General features: G+C 44.0%; 1 protein-coding gene across 1 annotated transcript in view; it reads right to left on the bottom strand.

The window, feature by feature from the left end:
* NSUN7 (NOP2/Sun RNA methyltransferase family member 7) overlaps positions 1–14,255 on the bottom strand; it is a 164,597-nt gene extending 150,342 nt beyond the window's left edge. The window contains exon 1 of the mRNA XM_073608536.1: positions 14,129–14,255. The gene's annotated coding sequence lies outside the window, so the exon portion shown is untranslated. The remainder of the gene's footprint in view (positions 1–14,128) is intronic.
* Between the last annotated feature and the right edge of the window lie 11,186 nt (positions 14,256–25,441).

A 25,441-nucleotide genomic window follows, 5' to 3' on the forward strand; every position in this document is an offset into this window, starting at 1 on the left:
CAGATCTAAAGCGACTGCACTTGCAGTGCACTTGTAATGCAAAGTGGAGTTGCATTTAGTAAATCCACCCCATAGTGTTTTAGACAACGAGTTTATACAAGATTTATGAGCTGGTCATCACGGCCACCAAGCCGGCGTGCGTTCCAAACAGCAGCGATGTGATGCTATTGGCTAGCAGAGCTGATTATGTTGATGTCTCACAGACACCCACAGAATGTGAGTATTGATTTTATTATTACTTTGTCTGCACTTTTAATAAATACACTACACAATGATCTACTCCTTGGATTCTTTCACTTTATGTATGATGGAATGAAAGTTTACATCACAAGGATTTCCAGTCTGGGATACTATTTATTTAGATATGATGTTGATCTATTTTTACGGTAATAACTGCATCCAAGAGGTTGAATGCATCATTTTCTCATCTATAATTATATGCACTAATTTTTCCTCAATATCTCTCACTATGAATCAGTTCTTTTCCTGAAATCTCAGTTTTGACCTACAAATAGTTCAATGGTTTTTATTCAGATTTTTAAATCACAGAATGCACGTATGATGATTATTATCATTGATTTTTCATGCGTAGCGCTGACAACCTTTGTTTCTAGCTCTATGTGTATTATACAGTACATAGGTTGTGTTAGTGCCATCTTGTGGACAATTGAGAAAGTACAATACGTTTACGTTTCATGATCAAGTGAAATGACATCAAAGTGATTTATTGTTTACTTCGGAACTTTAACTCTGACCCACCCACAATGCTCCTGGACAAGGTGAGAACTGAACTGCATTGTGGGAGGATATAAAAGGGTAAGGAGCGGCCATCTTAAGTCTCTTGTGCCTGGGACGCGTGGCCTGCCAGCAGAACCCTGTGGGTGTGTGTGTCCTACAGGGTTGCGGCCTACTTTGCGAAGGAGCGGAGTAACTGCAAGGATCCTGCCATCACATCACAGCGTACTGGAGCAGCCGAAGTGATCGTTCCGGAGACCCGTGGGGAGATAACTCCTGGTCGTCTGTGAACGGAACAGTATGACAGCGTGGTGGTGTCTCAATACGGACTGAGAACTGCTGAAATGGAGACATCCATCTGCCCGGATCTCGTGTGGTGAGAGGGTTAACACCCAGAAGTTTGTTTAACTATTACATACACAGTTAGAACTGTTACAGAGTGTTGTTGGGACTGATAGTCCCACAGAACAAGTGAAGTTGGAGAACTTTACACCTGAATAGACTTCAGTATTCAAGAATGGATGCTAGATGCTTGTTTCTTCATTTAAGAACACTTAGTCAATCTGTTGGATTACAATTGTTTTAGTGTGATACATTACACTGCGCAACACCCAGGAGGAACCCCTTTGCGGATTACAATTATAAAAGCTAGCGAAGACTGAAGACATCAGGACTACCCTTTCATTCCAGGGCCCTGCATTTAGTTACAAAGGATAGTGACTTCAAGGTCTAGAGCAGGGGGAGCTCCCGGGTATATTTGTATATAATTAGAGATATTTGTGTCTGTTACTGATTGTCACAACTATTCCTTATACTGTCACACTACGTTGGTGTGATAGTATAGTCATTGTAATAATTCTTTATATAAATATATTATTTACTCAAAGAAAGAAGTATTTTTGGTTATTACTAAAGTTTGTGTGCAGTGTTGTCATTTCTCCTGCAGGTGGAGCTGCCAGCACCCAGGTAGAGGTAACTATAACTGTAAGTGTATGTTGTGGGTTAAAGTTGATATTCATATAATTACAACACTGCACTACCTTTGTGTCAAGGGGATTGAACAATTTAAGAAGGGTGAAGGGCATAGAGGACAGGCCCGCTTAAAACAGCAGCTCCATCGAGAGTTATTGCTGCACATGTTTATTGTGTTAATGTATGAATGCATTTTAAAACTATGCAAAAAAAGTTTTTTACATTCAGAGAGTCTCCATACAATGGTGAGTCTCATCTATAGCTAATTGCATTGACTAATGAATGGGAGTGGTTCTAGTCTCTTTTTTGTATATATGTTGCTGCTAGTTATGTGGGTAACTATGCTGTGAACAAGGCTCTTCGACGAAACATGTTAGCAGTTTCTTTGTACTTGGTGATTATCGAATAAAGAATTTGGATGGATTCCAGAGTGCAGGTTCTTTCCAACAGAGGATTTTTATACAGCCCATAGGCTGCTTTGTCAGTTACTTACTTCTGGTAAGTGCATACTTCACCTGGGGTGTGGAGAGAACACTATTAGATTTTCTGAAGACTTTTGTCTTCAGATTTACCAAAATCATATAATATGAAATCGAACCTTAAGAGTTTCAATTTGTATGCAATCAGGCAGGCTCTACATGATTTTGGTAAATCTGAAGATAAAAATCTGCAGAAAATCTAATACTGTGTATGGGGCTTAAGTGCTTGCTATTCTGAAAAATTGGTGTTTGTACACTTTAAGGAGGCAGCTGGTTTTATCAACTCCTGCATTTTATATTATTTAAGAGCATTCAAAGGAAGCGCCCTCTTTGTGTTTTGTTACCATACTTCTCTTTTAAAGATGCCCTGTCACTTTGCTCTTACAAGGTCATTTTAGGTGATGATTTTGGATACACTTTTTAACACGCTTATGATTACATCAAACTACTTTCACAATAATATCTATAATATTACAAACGCTGAAAAGTCCCTTCAAGGATTTCTCACTTTCTAAGTTTGACTTACCCCGGCACCGCAAGCTGGGGCTACAAGCACACGCAGTGGGGGATAGGAGGTGCCTCCATTCTCTCCAGCAAGTCACCATACACTTGTCCTGCACCCTGTTCTGATCTAGGAAGGTTAGGGGAAAACCAGGTTTCTAGTAGTCTCAAATTTTCTACATCAGCAAAACTTGACAATGGAAAAAGCTTTCCGAGTCCTGCAATACATAATATAGCTCTTGAAACTTGGTGATGATATCATGAGTGAAAGAGTGTTCAAATTATGACATCCACATTTGGAATCTGTTTAAGAAATTGGCCCAAGAGTGGACTATCTTTCCCTTTCCCCTGCAACACCCAATAGCAGGTAATGTTTAGCACTGAAAGATAGATTGGATACAATTGTTTTTTGTAGTGGCATATAACAATTATTCAGTGGCGGCCTGTCCATTGGGGGAGCACCACCCCCTACTATCCATGCGTCCGGCCCCCTGATCTACATGCAGGGCTCTGGATGCATGGATTGCACTCTGGGGTATTTTTTTGTTTTTTAAGCACGTGATTAGAGCCAGAGGCTCTAATAGGCATCAAAAAAGTGTGGACTAGGGATCAGAGCACTGTGCCTGAAGCCTACCCAGTTGTGTGACAATAGCGAATGAATATTGTTGTATTGTAACACTGATTCTTCTCCCGGCCAATCGGGAAGCGGGTCACGAGACCGTCACCCGATTGGCCGATAAGAGATCCGATCGGAGTGGCTTCCAGGAGGAGATGCAGGGGAACCGAAACAGCAGCGGCCCGCAGCCCAAAGAAAAGACGACACCTGCTGCCCGGAGCACTGCCCTCGAGATGGGGTAAGTGAGGGGCCCCGACTGACTGATCGACCGGGGAGGGGCTTCTGTGCTGTCTGTGGGGGGTAGCGGCGCATGGATTGTTTGCCTCCCCCCAAAAAAAAACGCCAGCAATTATTACTTGTCTCCTGAGGTCTCCTGATAAAGCACATCACATGATATTTGTGAAATGCACCCCTTGTTTGACCATATTATGTTTTCAATAAAATTCTGTACAATAAACTATTTTATCAGAGTTGCATATGTCTGTACCCTTAAAGTTATGTGATATATTCCTGTTTGCTTATATATGATTTCCAAATTTTTATATATCTCAATTCACAAGAAAAAAATAAATACAAGCAAGTAAGTGATACTTGTGCCCAACACTGTCCCAAACAGCCATAAGAAGGTCCCAGAAAAAAACAAAAAGGAAGATTTAGGACTGGACACAAATTATGCAGTCCTCTATCTTCCTTTGCTTTTTTCTGGGACTGTCTTATGGTTGTTTGAGACAATGTCAGCCACCAGTATCACCTATCTGCTTGTAGCAATAGACACAAGTTGTGTATATACTGTCAAATTGGATATTGTGTGTCTTATCTGTGTCTAATGCAGGTAGATCAACTGAATTTGTATATGCACATTGTCAACTACTCAGTCCTGCGTCAAGAAAAGGACGTAGTTGCTTACTAAAGTAAATAAAGAGAAATATTTTTCTGGTGTACAATGAAGATTGCCTTAACACATAAAAAATCAGAATAACTGACTTATATTTAAACCATATTTAAGTAATGCTTTTGTGCTTCACACAACAGACTATGGGGGTTATTTACTAAAACTGGGGAGTGCAAAATCTGGTGCAGCTCTGCATAGAAACCAATCCGCTTCCAGGTTTTATTGCCAAAGTTTAACCACCTCCAGTCCGCGCTATAGCCAAAAGACGGCTACTGCATGGACCTAATTTGCCAGGAGGGCGTCCATAGACGTCCTCCCGTGCTTGAGCGGCCTGCGCACTCCCTGCAGGGCGCATGTGCGGCTTGCTCTGTGATCAGCGAGTCTATGAGACTCGGCTGATCACAGATTAAAGTAAGGGGTCGATCCCGACCCTTTACCACGTGATCAGCTGTCAGCCAATGACAGCTGATCATGTGATGTAAACAGAGCCGGTAATCGGCTATTATTTCTCCCCACACTGATAGCGTGAGGAGAAAAAAATAAAGCCGATCACCGGCGGCTGTGAGAGGGACATCAGTCCAGATGGTGGAGAGGCTTCTGTGCCCACCTGTGCCACCTACCAGTGCCCACAGTGTCACCTATAAAATGTCAACAATCAGTGCCTCATCACCAGTGCTGCTTATCAGTGCCACCTATCAGTGCCCATCAGTGACATCTATCAGTGCCACTCATCAGTGCCCATTAGAGTCGCCTTATCTGTGCCTATCAGTGTCGCCTAATCTGTGCCCTCATCAGCAAATATCAACGAAGGAGAAAAATTAGATAAAGTAGAGTGTGCACATGCTTATGAGTGACATACTCAATTAAGCACCATTCACGATTGCACTTACACGGATTATGTTTAAAAGGGTAGGTACTTCTACCAACACTATCACTAATTATTAATTTTCAAATCTTTTATTTGCATACTCACGAACGTGGAGGGAGATTTGTCCCTCCGCGGTTGTTTGGCATTTATTTATTTATTTATGCAACTCACCCAGGCGGGGCTACTCGCAGTGAAGTTTGTATATTGATTCCAATTATTATTGGTATCCTATAGTACTCACCTGCCCATTTACTCGTCAGGGAGCGCCATTACCCCACTTATACATATTTACATATATCCGAAACACCTTGGGGAGTTTCTTTAGGGGGGCTGCATACCTTGCAACTGTCCTAAGCGCAGTCACTATACTTTATCTAATTATTTAGTCAACACCTCAGGGTGAGACATTAGACTGCAGCTATGGATATTTTTGGCTATATGGGCAATAGGAACATCGACCTAGGAGATGTCTTTAGTCAAGATATAGTTAACAATACACAAGATATGCATAGCCTGATGAAAAAATTGAGACACACACTGGAAAAACAATTGAGGGTCTGGTGGGATATAGCGAGTTTGGAAACTTACATCAAAGCTAAAATGACACCTAGGAGACTAAGGTGGGAACTAGACCCCAATGATGGTATCACCGACCCAGAATTAATGGAGGAGTGGTACTCATTCTTTAATGGCTGTGAGAATGAACTGTTGCACAAAATGATCAAAAGGAGAAGATTCAAATTAAAGGGAGTTGAAGCTAGTATCTCAGAAATTAAAAATCAGTTGATACCATTTGCTAGCCAGACGGAGTAAAAAAATAAAGAGAAAGAACTTCAGGAGAGTATCAAAAAATATGACACCCAAATACAAATTAAAAAGCAGAAGAAATACAAAAGAGACACACTGGATTATCAGAGTATGAATGTATATAAATGGCAAACAGCTTGTGCAGACCCTGAATTCACATTAGAAGATGATGTAGGAATAGATACCTCTATGGAGATGGAAATGGAGGGACAGATGTATAATACCCCCCAACAAACAATTAGAACAAATAGTGGAATCCCATATAGACAGCAACAAGAGACACCATACAGACACACAACAAGAAATGGGAATAGAAGGGATAACTATCAGGATCAACCAGGGTATAGAACCCCCCTGACGCCCAGATACAACGTGCCTATCAGAAATAGGTTCTCACCACTTAGGGATAACAGGCAAGTACGATATGGAAGTAATCAAGAAGAACCGCCCCAGGGTTACCACCGGAACGATCCAAGACCCCCTAGGGATTTTCCAAAGCGATGGGCCAGAGACAGGCCACCGAGGAGATGGAAGACTCGGCCTGCCTACAGGAGAGAAGCGTATACTGACAGAAGAGAAATTCGAGGAGAACAACACAGAACCCCGGAAGAAGTACACCGACCATATATGGAACGGGGATACCCCAGGGAAGATCAGGACAAGAACCATGTGAGAGAAGAGAGACACGCACAAAGACCCGAAGAAAGAAGAAGACTACTAGAGGAAGCAGAGGAGGGAAGAAGAAAAAGAAGACGAGAACATTAGGAAAGGGTATCTTCAACCTCAGTGATGTTATATTCACAGAGGATGAAATGAAAATTCTGGACTTAGGACTTAAGTTTGCACCTGAGAAATCTCTAGACAAGTTTGAAACGTATATTGATTTGAAAAAATGTATGCGTAAACTGAATCTTAAGAAACATTTCGCTACGAATAAAGAATTTAGAATCAGAAAGGAGCCAGTGTATGTACATACCGGATTGAAGAACAACTCTACCTTCAATCCGACAACATCAGGGAACCAATGTATGGGAGCCTTACAAAAAATGGTGGAGGAAGATTTAAGGAAATTGGAAAAGCGTAGGAATCACAAGACTAAACACATCTGGAAAATTATAAAAACCTTGGGAGAAAGAAAGGAAGTGGTCATACAACCCGCAGATAAAGGGGAGGGATTGGTGATATTGAATAAGAGAGATTACGAGGAAGAAATGGAGAACTTGCTCCGAGCTGAGGACACCTATAAGAAACTTAATAAGAACCCGGGGCCACTCATTACAATTAGAAGAAAAGAGGTTTAACCTTAAACTACGTAGAGGGTTCTTTACTGTAAGAGCGGTAAGGATGTGGAATTCCCTTCCACAGGCGGTGGTCTCAGCGGGGAGCATTGATAGCTTCAAGAAACTATTAGATAATCACCTGAATGACCGCAACATACAGGGATATGTAAGGTAATACTGACACATAATCACACACATAGGTTGGACTTGATGGACATGTGTCTTTTTTCAACCTCACCTACTATGTAACTATGTAACTATGTAACTATGTAACCCTAAGCGCATCTACGAAAAGAAATTGAAAGCGTATGTTAAAAAAGGGAAGGACATGGGCATTCTTAATAATAAAGAAGCAGAATATTTGGTCTCTAGTTCCACCAAGACCCCGGTTATCTATTACACACCCAAGATTCACAAGAGACTACACAAGCCACCCGGGAGACCTATCATTAGTGGCATCAATTCTGTGTTTTCCAGGCTGGGTGAATATTTAGACAAATTTTTGAAACCTCTAGTAAAAATGGGAAAATCATACCTACGAGATAGTGCCCAATTGCTGGAAGAATTACAACATATAAATGGGACTAAAGACTGGCTACTAGCTACCATCGATGTAAACTCTTTGTATACGAGCATTGAACAACAAGACGGGCTGGTGGGGGTAGAAAAAGCACTTCATGAGCTAACCCCTCTAAAACAAGAACAGATTGACTTCATACTCGAAGGCCTACAGCTAGCTATGTCGTGTAACTACTTCTGGTACAATCAAGTATATTATGTCCAAACCAAAGGAGTGGCTATGGGTGCTCGTTATGCTCCGAGTGTAGCGAACCTCATGATGAATATGTGGGAAGAAGAATACATCTATGTGAAGGGGATCCCCCAGTTGAAGATGTACCGTAGGTATATAGATGACCTGTTCATACTATGGGAAGGAACGGCAGAGACCTTTGAAAACTTCATGGAGAACTTAAATACCAATAGGTATGGTTTAACCTTCACTGGAAAATGGGACTACCACAAGATCGACTATCTTGACCTTGAAATCTTCAAAACGGACGACAGCCTACATACCAAAACTTTTTTTAAGGCTACAGATAGAAACGGGTATATCCCTATCACTAGTTGCCACCATCCTCGATGGAAAGGGAATATCCCAAAAGGCCAGCTTATAAGATTAAGGAGAAACTGTGCCACTATTGAAGACTACTCACAACAAGCGGATATCATGATTGAGAGATTCCAGGAAAAAGGATATAAGCTAAACGCATTACGCAAGTTGAAGAATGACATAGCAAATATGGATCGAAAAAGCCTGTTCAAAAAGTCCAAGAAAGGGAAAAACAACACAGACCTGCTGTTTGTCACAGGTTTCAATACCCAATACAAAGAGTTTGAACATATTCTAATTAAGTACTGGCCAATCCTAAAAGAGGATAGAGTCCTAGCTAATATATTACCTAGCAAACCTAAGGTGGTGTATAGAAGGGCTCCCACGCTTAGAGATTACCTAGTACATAATGTCATTAACCCTCCAAAGCACACCCAAATATTCCCAGAGATGAAAGGTTTTTACAAATGCCAAAAATGCTTACCGTGTAGGGTCAGTAAAAAGCAACCTCGCAAAAGGGATACCTTCAGATCTAGGATGGACCACAAAGAATACCGCATTAGGAAATTGATCACCTGTCAGAGCACTCATGTGACTTATGTCATTGAGTGCCCATGCCAATTGCAGTATGTGGGCAGAACCACGAGGCCCTTGTATGTGCGTATAAGGGAACATATTAAAAACATCAGGAAAGGGTTCCCTAAACATCATCTCTCCCGCCATTTTGAAGCTTTTCACAATCGGGATCCCACAGGGTTAGTTTTTTACGGGATTGATTGCGTCAAGGATCACTGGCGAGGTGGCAATAAAACCACACTGGTTTCACAAAATGAAACCAGCTGGATATATAGGTTGGGGTCCCTTGATCCGTCTAGATATGCTTTGGACTGTGCACACCCATGTACATACCCCTGTATGTGGAGGGATGGGTCACGAGGGATGGCATTCGTATGCATACAGTAATGGCACACTGGCCCATAGGATCTATATAATCTGACCCTTAATGTGAGATTGAGGTGTAATTAACCCAGCATACCTGGAGCCCCCCCCCATCTGATACGTGTAGCTCAGTTTCAGGATATAGTTCCTATAGTCTTAGGTTCTCCTGTAATACACTAATCACTGTCTACAGTTATTAGTATTACCCATTATATTTAATATTATTATCCCCGGTGTTTGAATATATTTTTATTATTATATTATTTTTATTAAAAAAATTTTTTATTTTTTTTTTTTTATCACATTTTTTATCATAAGGTTTTTCCATAATTATGGTTCATTTATTTATTATATTGAATACTGAGCTAAGTAAGAAATACTACAGCCGTTATACCCTTAGACTTCCATCTGTGGACTAATCTACTTCTGGATATGGGCGTATATATGCTCCCGCAAGGTGTATACTCTTAAATCCTTAACTATACTGGCAAAATTGAATACCTGGATTATCAAGTATTATTTAACCATGTCCCTTAGTATGGATTATATTCCCCATTAGTGGCTCTTATGTAGGGAATCAGCCATAGTTATACGGGCGCCATATACGGAGGAAACACATTATAGTTTTGACCATCTCTGCGTACACTTCTGGGGAGAGTAGGCGTGGATTGGGCACGTAACTCCTCCTTAGGCTAACCAGGATAGGAGCCTCTGCTTACGAGGGGTGTTCCCGGAATGGCTGCTTCCCTATTAAATGACGTAGTGCGTGGCGTGCGGGTACCGTCGCTGAGGACGTCTATGACGAAACGCGTACGACGGCGCCACGCACGCTACGTCATTTCCGCTCAGAAGGCCGGTGGAACGCAGGTGGAGCGCAAACGCTCGGTTCACTTCCACCTTGTGTTACGGGCTACCTGGCCGAAAAATTTTTTACATTAAAAAAATTTTATACATTCATGAGAGCGGTTATGCTAGGCATTGTTTAGGCTGTTGCCTAGGCCTATGTTAGTAAGTTTATTTTAACAAGTGTTTGCTGCTTACTACTATAGCCAGTTGATCTGGACTATAGTTTTTTAACTGAAAGATTTTTACGTTGGATTAAATAAATATATTTTTTGCTACTACACTATGGGAGTCCACTATTCCTCTTTCTTTCTATATGAGTGACTGAGAGCCATTACCCTATACATGCTGAGGACCTTCCTGGGAAATCCATCCACCACGTCGGCAGGGAGATCGTTAGGATTACCGTTCTATGCGAGTTACCCCTTTGGGGTGAATGGATCTGGTGAGTGGGGATCCTTGAGGGGGAGCACAAAGTCACCAAGGACGTTTGAATACACTCAAGTCACAATCTAAAGTCATCTTTATTTTTTCCTGAGTTACTTATTCACCGCAAGATTTCCTTCACAATTACGGACTGGTTAACATTTGCAGGATTGCTCATATTCACTTTTTAAGTGATTAAAATAGCAATTAAGGTTCATATGTTTTTATATGTTTAATGCACTTTGTTTTATGCACAAGTCTGAGGATTTATAATTTGGCAGTAGCCTAATGTATGTTTGGGTGCTCAAGTAACATACATTTTATAGATATTTAATGGTTTATTGGTACCTATGGTTTGAGATATCAACACTTGGTTTAGGCACAGGCTTAGTATTATATATGTTTGGAGTGTGCACATGCTTATGAGTGACATACTCAATTAAGCACCATTCACAATTGCACTTACACGGATTATGTTTAAAAGGGTAGGTACTTCTACCAACACTATCACTAATTATTAATTTTCAAATCTTTTATTTGCATACTCACGAACGTGGAGGGAGATTTGTCCCTCCGCGGTTGTTTGGCATTTATTTATTTATTTATGCAACTCACCCAGGCGGGGCTACTCGCAGTGAAGTTTGTATATTGATTCCAATTATTATTGGTACCCTATAGTACTCACCTGCCCATTTACTCGTCAGGGAGCGCCATTACCCCACTTATACATATTTACAGAAGGAGAAAAATTACCCGTTTGCAAAATTTTATAACAAACTATGAAACTTTTTTTTTTCAAAAATTTCTGTCTTTTTTTTGTTTGTTTAGCAAAAAATAAAAACCCAAGTGGTGATTAAATACCACCAAAAGAAAGCTCCATTTGTGTGAAAAAAAAAAGATAAATATTTCATTTAAGTACAGTGTAGCATGACTGTGCAATTGTCATTCAAAGTGTGACAGCGGTGAAAGCTGAAAATTGGTCTGGGCAGGAGGGGGGTTTAAGTGCCCAGCAAGCAAGAGGTTAATTGAACAAGCTGAAGTTAGACGCTGATTGGTCTCTATGCAGAGCTGCACAAGATTTTGCACTCTCCAGTTTTAGTAAATCAACCTCACTGTGTGACTGTGAACACACATGTAATGACTGACCAGCATTCAGCGGGTCACAAACAAAACAGTCTGTGATCAATCTTAGTGAGTATACAAAGTCCACAATATATGTGCTATAAGATAAACATAACACTGTGCAGTGCAGCATGCCACCTCCAGGGTGTGGAGACAGAGGATAAAAACCACATGCTCCTTCCCAGAAATCCATGGCACTCTATTTCGACAAAGCACGAACTTTGTGTGAAACGCATTAACCTTGTAGCCCCCTGCCTGTCTGTGCTTGGTTGGGTGATCTCTCAACACACAGCTTGCTGGGGGGGGGGGCACCCACAGGCAAGGATAGTGCTGGCAGGGGACTCCAGAGGAGGAGGATCAGGGCTACTCTGTGCAATACCATTGTCCATCCTACTCCAATTTTGTCATCACTGCAGTAGAAAAGGAAGGTCGTTTTGACCCCACTAACAGTTCAAAAATCGAATAAACTTTCATAAAGCAGAACTAAACTCATTGATTTAATGGTTTGAAAAAACAGTTAGTGCTAGTTCACACCAGATGCAGTTCCGTGCTTTTTTTTTTCTGCACTGAAAATTCATGCACAGTGTTTTCTATTTATTCCAATGGCTCTAGTTCACACCTGTGCAGTCAGTTTCTAGTGCAGTAAAAAAAAAAAAGTAAAGCGTGCTGCATTTTTTCTGCACAGAACTGTACTAGAACTTAGCAAATGGTATCAAAAACACACTGGAACTGCATGTGGTGTGAATTGTAAGCAAAAACTGATCCGGAACATATCCGGAGTGCATTTTTGTGGTGTGAAAAATGGCTCTAGTTCACACCAGTGCAGTCAGTTCCAGTCACTTTCTGGTGCAGAAACTGACCGGAAACTGACTGTATTGGTGTGAACTAGAGCCATTGGAATACATTGAAAACACTGTGAATGCATTTTTAGTGCAGAAAAAAAAAGCGCATGGAACTGCATCTGGTGTGAACTAGCACTTACATTGCTGGCATGTGGTGAGAATGCTAATTTTCACATCTGTTTGTGCTCTCAGGACCATAGAAACGCAGTCGGGATGTGTTCCACATCCTTTTCTGCATGCGCATTTTTGATGCGTTCCAGTGCATTTTTGATGCATTTTTTTTGTTAACCTTAAATAGGGACTTGTGTTTTTGGTGCGTTTAGGTGCATTCCAGTGCGTTTTACATAGTTGCAGTACATTCCAGTGCAGGAAAAATGCACCATGTTCTACTTTTCTTTTCTGGAACTGGAACGCACTTGAAATGCAAGCACTGGTGTGAACTGTGCCATTGAAAACCATATTACCTACTTTACATGTGTTTTTGATGCAGAAAAAAAACTGCATGCACTGGACTGCATGTGGTGTGGACTGTCAAACCAAACAGTCAAACCATCAAATGTCTGGTGTCATAACTGATCACATGTGCAGCACCATGGCAATCGCAGATCAAACAAAAGCCAAGATGGCGGCTTCCTTGACTGAAAAGAATCGGAGGGTTTAGTTCGGCTTTAAAGTGAGACATATTAAATAAAATTCTTCTAGTGTATAGCCACCTTTACTGGTCTCTAAAAATACCTAAACCATTCAGTTCCCTCAATAAACCAATATACAGGTAGAAATGTAGAGATGTATGACGGAGGAATAAAAGGTTGTATAGCTGCACAGTGTGATGGATCTCAGACCAAATAAACAGTCATGTATGTAAACATGCCTTCTGGTCAATCTCTCTATGCCTACTACAGTACAAGGCAGGGGTCTCAAACTGGCGGCCCACCAGCTGTTACAAAACTACAAGTCCCATCATGCCTCTGCCTGTGAAGGTCATGCTTGTAACTTGCAATTGCGTATGACACCAGAACGTGCAGGAAAGTGGCACAATTTTGCGCACATTTACAAAATGCAGAATGGGAACTCACCGGACTGCTCTCGGTGAAGTGACATCTATGGACTGCCATCAGAGCCCTTTCACACTGAGGCGCTTTTGGTGCTAAAAAAAAGCACCTGCCAAAGCTCGTGAAAACTTATTTCTGTTAAAATCAATGAATGCTTTCACACGTGGGGCGGTGCGCTGGCGGAAAGATGATAAAAACTCCTGCAAGCAGCATATTTGGAGCACTAAAAAAAAGCGCCCCTCTCTATTGAAATGAATGTGCAAGCTGTAAAAACACCTGGAAATCGCTTCAAAGCGATTCTTGAAGCAGTTTTTAAATCATGTGACCTTCAAAAAAAAGAACACCACTGACGCCGCAAAAGCGCTGAGCGTTTTATGGGCAGTTTTCGCGCCCTCAGTGTGAAAGGGACCGTATTCATCTAATAAGAAGTGGTGAGTATTGGAGGTCCCAGTACTACACAATCACCCCATCCCAGATTGTGGATCAGCACCTTCATAAATGACGGTGATGCAAAAGGATTCTGAAGCTGCCCTGTTGTGGAACTACAAGTCTCAGCAGCTCATCATCCTGACACCTGTGGTTCTCCAGCAGCTGAGAAGCATCAGATCTCCCCCCGGATAGCAGAGCCCCGTGCTTCTATTACCTGCAATGTGCGGCTGTCCGGAGCTCCGGGTGTCCTCTGTACAGTGATGACTGCCCAGCCAGATACTGATGATCATCAGCGGACCGCAGTCCCATCAACTAACTGGAGCTGGGAAGGGACTAAAGGCGGGGACGTGGGCGGGGCCTGCTCAGGTAAACAATTAGGAATCGCCATGACAACCAGCGGTGCTGCCATAGGCTTAAAGATAAGTGGCTGGCGGAGATTGCGGGGGGCGTGGTCTGTGCGCTCCGAACTAAACACGAGGGACCAGAAGAGCTCCCAGAGCAGAGCGGGGAGGGGTGTGGTGCCTGCGTTGCCATGGTAATAAGGAGAGTTTGAGTTTCTAGTATCAGAGAGTTCCCTGAGATCACAGCTTCCTCTCTGATGTTTTCTGAAAGCTCCATCAGTGGTTGCCTTCCCTATGTGTCACATGGTAGAGTAGAGTGTGATTCCATGGATGCCATGCACTGGGCACAGCTAGAAGGTCAGGTAGAACCAGGGCCGTCTTTAATTTTGATTGGGCCCAGGGCAAACATTTTCTTGGGGCCCCCCCCTCCATTCTGAGACATACAAAAAATAACAGGTAGACTCAAAATCAGTTTACTGCAGCAGATCACGCAGCGATTGCAATTGTTTGCCAGAGGTTACAGCCTATCATTACTGCTCAATGGCTGGTTTCTAGAGGTTACAACACATAATTTCTGCTTGCCGATTGGTTGCTAGAGGTTAATGTACATTATTAGCGCTCACTAATTGGTTGCTAGGGGTTACAGCACATCATTAGCCCTTTCTGATTGGTTGCTAGAGATTAAAGCAGATCACTACTGTTTGCTGATTGGTTGCTAGAGGTTCATGCACATCATTACCTCTCACTGAGCAGTGGAGCAATCCCAAATAATTGAGCAAGTAAAGGGGCACATTAATACACATACTACAGGAGAGGTTTAGAGACTGCTGACATACTGCAGGAGACAATCAGAGACTGCAGACATACTGCAGGAGACAATCAGAGACTGCAGATATACTGCAGGAGACAATCAGAGACTGCGGACATACTGCAGGAGACAATCAGAGACTGCGGACATACTGCAGGAGATTACCAGAGACTGCGGACATACTGCAGGAGATTACCAGAGACTGCGGACATATTGCAGGAGATTACCAGAGACTGCGGACATACTGCAGGAGACAATCAGAGACTGCGGACATACTGCAGGAGATTACTAGAGACTGCGGACATACTGCAGGAGACAATCAGAGGCTGCGGACATACTGCAGGAGACAATCAGAGACTGCAGACATACTGCAGGAGACAATTAGAGACTGCGTACATACTGCAGGAGACAATCAGAGACTGCGGACATACTGCAGGAGACAATCAGAGACTGCGGACATACTGCAGGAGATTACCAGAGACTGCGGACATACTGCAGGAGATTACCAGAGACTGCGGACATACTGCAGGAGATTACCAGAGACTGCGGACATACTGCAGGAGATTACCAGAGACTGCGGACATACTGCAGGAGACAATCAGAGACTGCGGACATACTGCAGGAGATTACTAGAGACTGCGGACATACTGCAGGAGACAATCAGAGGCTGCGGACATACTGCAGGAGACAATCAGAGACTGCGGACATACTGCAGGAGACAATCAGAGACTGCGGACATACTGCAGGAGACAATCAGAGACTGCGGACATACTGCAGGAGATTACCAGAGACTGCGGACATACTGCAGGAGATTACCAGAGACTGCGGACATACTGCAGGAGATTACCAGAGACTGCGGACATACTGCAGGAGATTACCAGAGACTGCGGACATACTGCAGGAGACAATCAGAGACTGCGGACATACTGCAGGAGATTACTAGAGACTGCGGACATACTGCAGGAGACAATCAGAGGCTGCGGACATACTGCAGGAGACAATCAGAGACTGCGGACATACTGCAGGAGACAATCAGAGACTGTGGACATACTGCAGGAGACAATCAGAGACTGCGGACATACTGCAGGAGACACTCAGAGACTGCGGACATACTGCAGGAGACAATCAGAGACTGTGGACATACTGCAGGAGACAATCAGAGACTGAGGACATACTGCAGGAGACAATCAGAGACTGCGGACATACTACAGGAGACAATCAGAGACTGTGGACATACTGCAGGAGACAATCAGAGACTGCGGACATACTGCAGGAGATTACCAGAGACTGCAGACATACTGCAGGAGACAATCAGAGACTGCGGACATACTGCAGGAGACAATCAGAGACTGCGGACATACTGCAGGAGACAATCAGAGACTGCGGACATACTGCAGGAGACAATCAGAGACTGCAGACATTATACAGGGGATGGTCAGAGAACTTTCAGCAATGCACAGCTTTACAGTTAAATAACACAGCTCAGGGTTTAAACAGTCAGGCATTTTATGGGTGTAAGGACATACCTGGCCAGCCAAACTCACTACATACATTCAGGTGTGTGGGCGGGGCTTCCACTCTCTGCTCTCACTAAAGCAGCTGGGAGCTCCACTGATGCTTTGTTGGGTGGGCCCTGGGCCCACCTCACCCGTGAATTGTCGCCCCGATGACAGCTTTGCAGAGCGCACAGAGGACACGGGAGGATGTATTCCACGCTAGTCAGCTGAGAGGGGCGGGGCCGGTGCTCCACTGACGCTCTGACCCCAGCCACGTGCAGCCTGTGTACTGGGAATAGAGCGCCTGTAGTGAGAGCCAGTGATCGAAGTGGGAGTGTCATTGGAGCTCCCGGCCCCGCCCCCGGACCTCTGTATTCACCAGCCAGTATAGAGGGGGCGGGGCCGGAAGCTCCACTGACACTCGCACTCCGATCACTGGCTCTCACTACAGAAGCTCTTTTCCGAGTACACAGGCTGCACGTAGGTGGGGTCAGAGCGTCAGTGGAGCACCCGGCCCCGCCCCCTCTCAGCTGGCTAGGGAGGAATACATCCTCTCGTGTCCTCTGTGCGCTCTGCAAAGCTGTCATCGGGGCGACAATTCACGGCTAGCGCGGGCCCCCCAACAAAGATTGGGCCCAGGGCAAGTGCCCCGTTTGCCCTGCGCTAAAGACGGCCCTGCGTAGAACCAGGGGCGTTGCTAGGTGGGAAAAAGACCAGGGGCTTCAGTCCGAAGTCCGAGCCTGACATGGGGGGGGGGGTAAGATCACCTGCTGGTTGCTGCCTGGCTTACCAGTGCCCATCAATGCTGACCACTAAAAACTGACCTACCTGACCCACACTGACCATTACACTGACCCACGCTGACCTACCTGACCAACACTGACCTACCTGACCCACACTGACCTACCTGACCCACACTGACCATTACACTGACCCACACTGACCTACCTGACCCACACTGACCATTACACTGACTGACCCACACTGACCATTACACTGACCAACACTGACCTACCTGACCCACACTGACCATTACACTGACTGACCGACACTGACCATTACACTGACCTACCTGACCCACACTGACCTACCTGACCCACACTGACCTACCTGACCCACACTGACCATAACACTGACTGACCCACACTGACCATAACACTGACTGACCCACACTGACCATTACACTGACTGACCCACACTGACCATTACACTGACCTACCTGACCCACACTGACCTACCTGACATACACTGACCTTTACACTGACTCAGATCCACACTGACCTACCTGACCATTACACTGACCTACCTGACGCACACTGACATGCACTGACCTGACCCATTACACGTGATGTTAGACTTCAGGTGACCGTGACCGCCGGCATCTCCTGTGGCTCATGAGCTATGAGTAAGCGCTCCACAAGAGCGTGAAACGCGTTAGCGGCTAAGCTGTATTGCTCCAGCGGTGTCATGTACTGATTTTATGCCACGTTTTGAATAAAGAAGATTTTATTTGCTCATTCCTGTGTGCGGCTGTCCAGATCTTTTCCTGCATGTATACAATTGCATTAGCAACTGCCAGAACCTGGAGCTCTCACCTTTTTGCATAGTGGAAGACAGGAGACTTGAGCCTGATTTGCCTGGAGCGGTGGTAACTATCTTTGTTTAATCCTCCTGCAGCTCAGCCGTAGTGTGCTGCACCGGCGCGTTCATCCCAGGAGACAGCAGGCAGCCAGAGTCTACAGGAGAGGAGAGCCGCCCGCCCGAGTGGGGATCTTCTCATAGTGCCGCGGCCGCATTGTAATTCCCACCTTCTGGAGCCTGCAGCGCCTATGATGGACTTCCTGCGGTCCCTGCATTGGACCAGTGGGACCTCCATCATAGGCACTGTAGACTCCAGAAGGCGGGACCTGCTATGTCACTCGGCCGTGCTCCGAGTCAGATCGGTCCCAGCTCAGGCTCGGGGCTAATAATACATTTGTGAATGCGCGAGATCTGGGGGGTTTTTGGGGCCCACTCGGGGCTCCAGACCCCCTTAGCCCCCCTCCCGATGCCACTGGGTAGAACTCTATGGGTGATGGAACAGAGCATCCTGCTGATGATTACATGCTTTGTCTGTGCTGGAGATCATGGCATGGCTTTATCCCTCCTCTAGACTGAGGAACATTTTTTTTTTTAGAGTGTATTTTTTAGCCCAAAAATAATTTTGATCTTATTTTTGGGCTGCCCATAAATGCCCATTACGGGCAACGACGCCCGTAAAAAAGATGACCTTGGGTGACCATGCAACTGCACATGCGTCCTTCCAAAAGCCTGCAGGGCTTGGGAAAGATCGTACATGCACAGCCGGGCAGCGCATGCGCAGTAACATAATGGCGCCGCCTGGCGGCATTTTTAAATGGAAAGCACTCGTTCTCGGTGGTGCCGTAGCAGCGCAACGGTGCAGAGAGGTAGAGGAGGATAAGAAAAAGGGGGTACAGACCACAGGACTCAGAAGGACATTACTGGGGAGTGAAGCCAGCCCGGCAGAGGAGGACACTGATGTGCACAGTGCCTGACTGGAGAGGTGAAAGGGACACAGTGACAAAAGGAGGACACTGACTGATGTGGAAACAGGTATGGTAATTTGAAGGGGGACAGAGGAGGAAACTACCATGCCCGCAGCCTCTAACCATCTCCTGTTACTGTATCTGTCTGCAGCCTCTGACCATCTTTTGTATCATGTCTGCAGCCTCTGACCATCTTTTGTATCATGTCTGCAGCCTCTAACCATCTCCTGTATCATGTCTGCAGCCTCTAACCATCTCCTGTATCAGGTCTGCAGTCTCTAAGGGGGAGTCGGGAGAGGAGTCAAGAGTGGGAGTGCTGCAAGGATGGGGGTCACAGGAGAAGTCAGACGTGTCTGGACTGTGGAGAGGAGACTATAGGATAAAACCAGAGCTGCCAAGCTGGTGCCATCTGACTGAGCCCTGCAAGTTGCACCTGAGAGGAGGTTAGTGACTTACTTTAGTGCATTCACTCTACAGAAGGTGGTCTCAGGCATTCCCCTTTACATCAGAGTCTGCAGGATTCCCCCTTACAGTGCAAGGGCAATGCTGCAGATCCTGATTGCACTATATGGCTATGCCACATTGGATGCATGGACAGCTATATTATTTATAATGTGTTTCCACGTTGTCTAAGAACAGGAGATTTACCAATTCCCCTAATCCCCCCTTTTGCTCTTTCCTCCATTCTCATGCAGTTCATCCAACCACCCCACTGTTAACCTGCATATCATCCCGATATATGACCAATTAGTACGTGGAGGGCTCCCATAAGATACTCCGCCTTTTGATCCTGGGGGGTAGTGTCAAGAGCCCTCCATTTGGCGCCGTCCTCCACAGTGTTCTGCTGTTATTCCTGCTTGCATAGTGCAGTATATATTGTACCAAATCCTTACTTTTTGGTAGGTGTGCCCTATGGCAGAATTGTGTCTATATTCCATGTTTTTGCTACCATACTTGTCACATTGCTATGATGTTTTTTTTGTTTTCTTCATTTTTTCTTTATTAAATAAATATATGATCACATATATTTTCCTACCCAAAAACCCTGACGAAGGGTTTGTAACGAGAAACGCGTTGGGTACCGGAATCCTATTGGAGCTTGGAGAGTACTACGTTTTAGTTATATTTGTGTACTTGTTACATATTTATGCTATATTATGTTTTATTTGTTTTTTGTTATGTCATGTTTTTTAACTGATCATTTCATATGCAAAATGATCTAATTTTATGTAATTAATAAACGCCTTTTATTCTACATAAGTGGTGTTGCTGCCTTTAAAATCCCACCAAGGAGGGTCTTTCCTTTTTTCTTCCTGTACTACTTCAAGGTGACTTCTATCTGACTTGTGCCCATAGACTTTAATGGAAGTCGGGTCCTCAGCTTTATTGATGTGATTTGGATCCGACATTATAAGAAAATTACCCAGGCTTTCCCTGAAGTTGCTTCAAAGTCACTTCTAGTCACTTCAAAGCCACTTCAAGTCGCATTCAATTCGCCTGCCAAAGTCGGACTGTATTTCGCGCTACTTTCAGGTCGGGGCAGTGTGAATCAAGACCTAAAAAAAAGTGGGTGCACTGAAGGACTCGGTGTGATGGCCAGTGGGCGGGCCCTGGGGAATGTTGGTGGTCAAGACCTGGGGGGGCCCAGACCTAAAGCTGTGTAAGGGGCCCCAAAATTTCTGATGGCTGCCCTAACTCCATCTATCCTGAGAAGTAGGTGCTGTGTATAGTAATGAAAAACACTAAATAAACAGTGAACTATCTGTTACAATTCTTACCACACAAACACAGTTTTCTCATTGCAATGCAACTGGCTGCTGCTCTGTTAGTGCTGCTTCCCTGAACATTCAGTTCTCACGGGAATTAATGAAATCAGAACTAAATGTATTCATACTCACCTGTCCAAGGATTCCTTGCATCTTCTTCTAAATGCCGGTCTTTGGGTCTCTTCATTCCCAGGCGTGGGATGATGTCATGTCTGCACATGCGCAGGAGCTAGCCATCCCGGCACTCAGAGACCGGCATGGTACTGTAAGCTGAGCTACACATGTATGGATTTTGGGAGGGACCCCACGCCATTTTTATTTTTAATATTGGCATGGGATTCCCCTCAAAATCCATACCAGACCCGAAGGTCTGGTTGAAAAAAGACACATCTAGTCCATCTAGTTCAACCAATAAAAGAGAAAAAAAAAAAACAGGCAGCTGATGACTCATCGGTTATCAAGAACGCAGCAGACGGCTTCTTGGCCTGCTCCTTAACAACCAGCTATCACAGTTTGCTAAAGAGGAAAAAAACACAAAACGCATGAAAACTGCATGCAAAAATGCATAAAAAATGTAGGCTCAAAAACGCACCTGAAAGAGGCATCAATTACAGCCTCATAGATGTGAACTTAAGGTTAGAGTTAATCCGGCCTACCCCCGGCGAATAGGATGTCTGTGCTCCCAACACAACAGCCACAATGTCTCTCAGACATAAAAGGCAAGAAACCATCCCATAGCGTAAAAACCATAAAGAAGAATTTATTCAGCACAAAAGATGTACACTTAGACCAAACTGCACTCTGAACAGGCAATACAATGCATAGATGACAAGCAAACAGCGTTCCTATAGGCTGATCTAAGTTTGCCCGATCATCCAATCACTAGCGGTTGTTAAAATTAGGAGCAAGAGGGTGGGACTTTGAATGAAGCACGTGGTTGAAATGAATACAATGGTGGAAATTGAGATATTTAATATTCCGTAAAAAAACAAGATTACACACATAATTTCCATATGCATACAAATAAAATGTGGCATCAATTCCTAAAACAGCAGTAACTGGAAATAACATGATTAAAAATAGGTAACATGATAGAGTTACAGAGTCCACCATATGTCACAGCTGGGTACAAGAATGTTGCAAGCTAACATCTGCATGGCCTATGACCTTACTGGTCCCTGTCACATAATGTGATGGTATGAATATATAATCATTAGAAACTGTTAGAGCCGTAGTATACTGGTACATGTTAATTGTTAGCTTGATGCGTTTCGTAGCTTGGTGCCGCTCATTAGGAGCAAGCACGTGGTGTTTCTACATATGGGGGATGAACAACTAGATAAATAATCTTGTATCAATGGGGGGGGGGATGGAGATGGAGATCCCCACAATAGATCACTTACACGTTTATATGCAGCTGGAGGCGTAATGTAAGGGACCACGTAACAACCAAAGGCATCAATGTCGGGAGCTGAGAGGGCTGGTCCAATGGCAACACACATCATGGGAGGCAACCCAGGTGGACCCGGGCACACAGGGCATACCTAAGGTGAACATGTGACAGTAAAAGTAGGAGGTGATTAGGCCAAATAAATGTAGTGCAAAATTGGTGTGAAAGGGGGTGTGATGACTGTGAGGTCTATGTCGTGTGGTGGGACTAATGTATACAGGGGAAGGGGAAAAAAGGGGGGGGGACTGGTGGGGGGTGAATGAACAGGAGTGAGTGGACAGCCATGGCGAAAGGTTGCCACCAAGACGCCTGAGGATAAGAGTGTGTATGAGCGACAAACCAAAGCGACTGCAAACTGTAGAAAGATTACCTGGTGCTGGAGAAGGGGGAGAAATAAGCCCTGGTCCAGGAGGGACATGAGATCTAGTGTATGCAGGAGCCTCATGTGACCAGGTCCGACCAGGGCAGCTGACCATAAATAAATACACGCTGCCACCGGACCTCCCCCAATGCTACACACACGAGCACCATGAATGGGAGGAAACGTCAAGACCCGGCACCCTCACAACCATGTTTAGCCCTCATGGAGATGGAAAATGCCCACCAGGGAAGCAACGCCACAAGGACGCTGCACATCCGGCACGCAGTGCCTGACGTCGATGCGCAGTGACTGGGCGTCCGCCCCCGAGCGTCACAAGGGGCAGAGGGAGGGAGGAACGCCCCACAGTGCGCATAGTAGCTCCCGGACAAGATGAAATCCGGGCGGCATGGAGGCCACAACACACGCCACCAGCTGCACAACCAGAAAATATAATGCCTAATAACTGCAGAGGTAGATCACCAAGGGGATAGAGAACAATATGATAGCTAATACAAAATATGTATGGGTAAAGCAGGGAAGGTTAACAACGGGCCACTGAGACGCAGGTTTAATGTGTATTCCTATTTGTATGTATATGGAAATCTTGTTTTTTACGGAATATTAAATATCTCAATTTCCACCATTGTATTGATTTCAACCACGTGCTTCATTCAAAGTCCCGCCCTCTTGCTCCTAATTTTAACAATATCATTGTCAGGGATGGAGGCACATGACCTTACCAGGCCATGGCCTCATTTAAAGTCCCAATATTTCCCCTCTCTTTTCTCCCCAATTTTTGCAATCATTAGCGGTGCATGATGATGGAAATTGGTGTGACACACTGGATGTTTAGCCAGAAGACTTTTATTACTGCAAGACCTCTTGGCACTAACATTTTGGATATATTCTTTGGGACTGATCTACACTTTAATGAATTTGCATGCTACATTCATTTAGTATTTTTATATATTATCAACACTATTTTGTGGTTGGGAATTATAGGGAGTAGCACTGCATTGTTTTGTATAAATATGGCTTCCTTATCTTGCAGCAGCCTATGGTGCCACCCTTGTATGCAGGAACTAGAGTTGTGTCTCCCTACACTGTGTGCAATATTGCTTTCTTGCTTGGTATCACAAGCTTATTTGGTGTCAGCAGCTAAACAGAGAGGGGATATAACTAAGCGCAGAGATTTGTTTTGTTTTGCACTTTGTAAGACAAGGAAGCCACCCTGAAACAGGAAACCTGGAGCAACCTAAACTGGAACATACAGTAGGCATAAAAGATAAAAAAGCTGCATACCCAGTAAGTGATTAAATATGTATCACTTTAAAAGCCCCGCTTCATTTTTTTCCCTCAAAGTCTGCATTCCCACCTCTGCAATTTATCTTGTTTTGGCCATCGTGTGACAAAGCACAACAAGGGGAATGCCATTATTGTCTCTAGGGCTTATTCGCACCTATGAAACACACATAACCCACAGTATGTGCTCCATTATGGATGTAAAAGCAGGTGGTGGGAAAAGGTTGATATAATATCAGATTTCAGCATGGTATCATTCAGCTTTACTGTTCTCTTTTCATTGGTCATGGTCCAGTTCATGGATCTCTTCATTTCTCAAAGACTGGAGTCTGGTGACTTCCAAGATTTCAAGCTTAAAGCCGAGTTCCAGGCAAAAATACAACTAGGTCTTGCACAACAGAAAACAAATCTTCTAAAGGTTGCAACAGCCTCCAGTATTGAGATGGATGAATTGCGGACTTCAGCAGGCAATTTGTCAGAAAGAAATAGTGAACTATAAGAACAGCTTCAGAGGTGCAGCATGGACTGTGATATGTGAAAGGAATTATGCACCTTGACGACCACCCTGGTTTATGCAGGCAGACCACCGAGACCCTTGGATCCGTGAGACACCACATGAGACATGGGAAACAAGCTTTGAGTGTTTTCACAAGGTGCCTCATTTTTATTGAGTATAACAGTGGCTTATATACCAGTAAAAATCCGTGTCTAAGGGTTATACAAACTTATACTCAGTATTTTCTTATCAAGAGTTAGACTGCTGACTAGATAACAAGAAATAACTGATGACTTGCTGACACAGGATGTTACTTTGGGAATCGGCTTTAACCACAGTATCTCATAGGGTGTGGTTCTATGCAAACTGCTAGCCAAGCTGTCCATGGCAAACCAAATACATATGTAATGGAAATTTGTAAGTTCTGTATATAATTGTATTTCTATTTTGTATGTATTGCACACTGCCCTCACTGTGCACATGGCACTAATAATGTTTTCAGTACATGTTTATATTCTTTCGAGTCCTGATTAGAATTAGCCTGCCTATGTAATGCCCCTTGTTAACATAAACGTACAATTGTAATATTAATGTGATACCTACGTAATCATGTGTATAAAAACCTTAAATTGCTTCATAATAAAGCAGAACAGTTATTTGGAAAGATGCTAAGTGTAATTTTTGTGTCTGTTCCCTACTGCAGTAGTTATTATTAATTTGGAACCACTAATCAATATGAGGAAAGGAGTTGCCTATCATCAAAATGTCCAACTCACATACAAGTTAATTTCTACTTTATGCAAAATGGAAGGGAATCTAAAATGGAGTCACAGCTTCCCACACATTTCCTTACAATCCCCTCTTAGGTCATGAACATAACTTACTTAAAACACCAGTCAGGGGAATGACTTCTATCCATTGTTGGAAAAGTAAGGCTGTTGTTTACATATAATTTTTTTTT

The sequence above is a fragment of the Aquarana catesbeiana genome, linkage group LG01 (assembly GCF_042186555.1).
Source record: "Aquarana catesbeiana isolate 2022-GZ linkage group LG01, ASM4218655v1, whole genome shotgun sequence".
Taxonomy (NCBI): domain Eukaryota; kingdom Metazoa; phylum Chordata; class Amphibia; order Anura; family Ranidae; genus Aquarana; species Aquarana catesbeiana.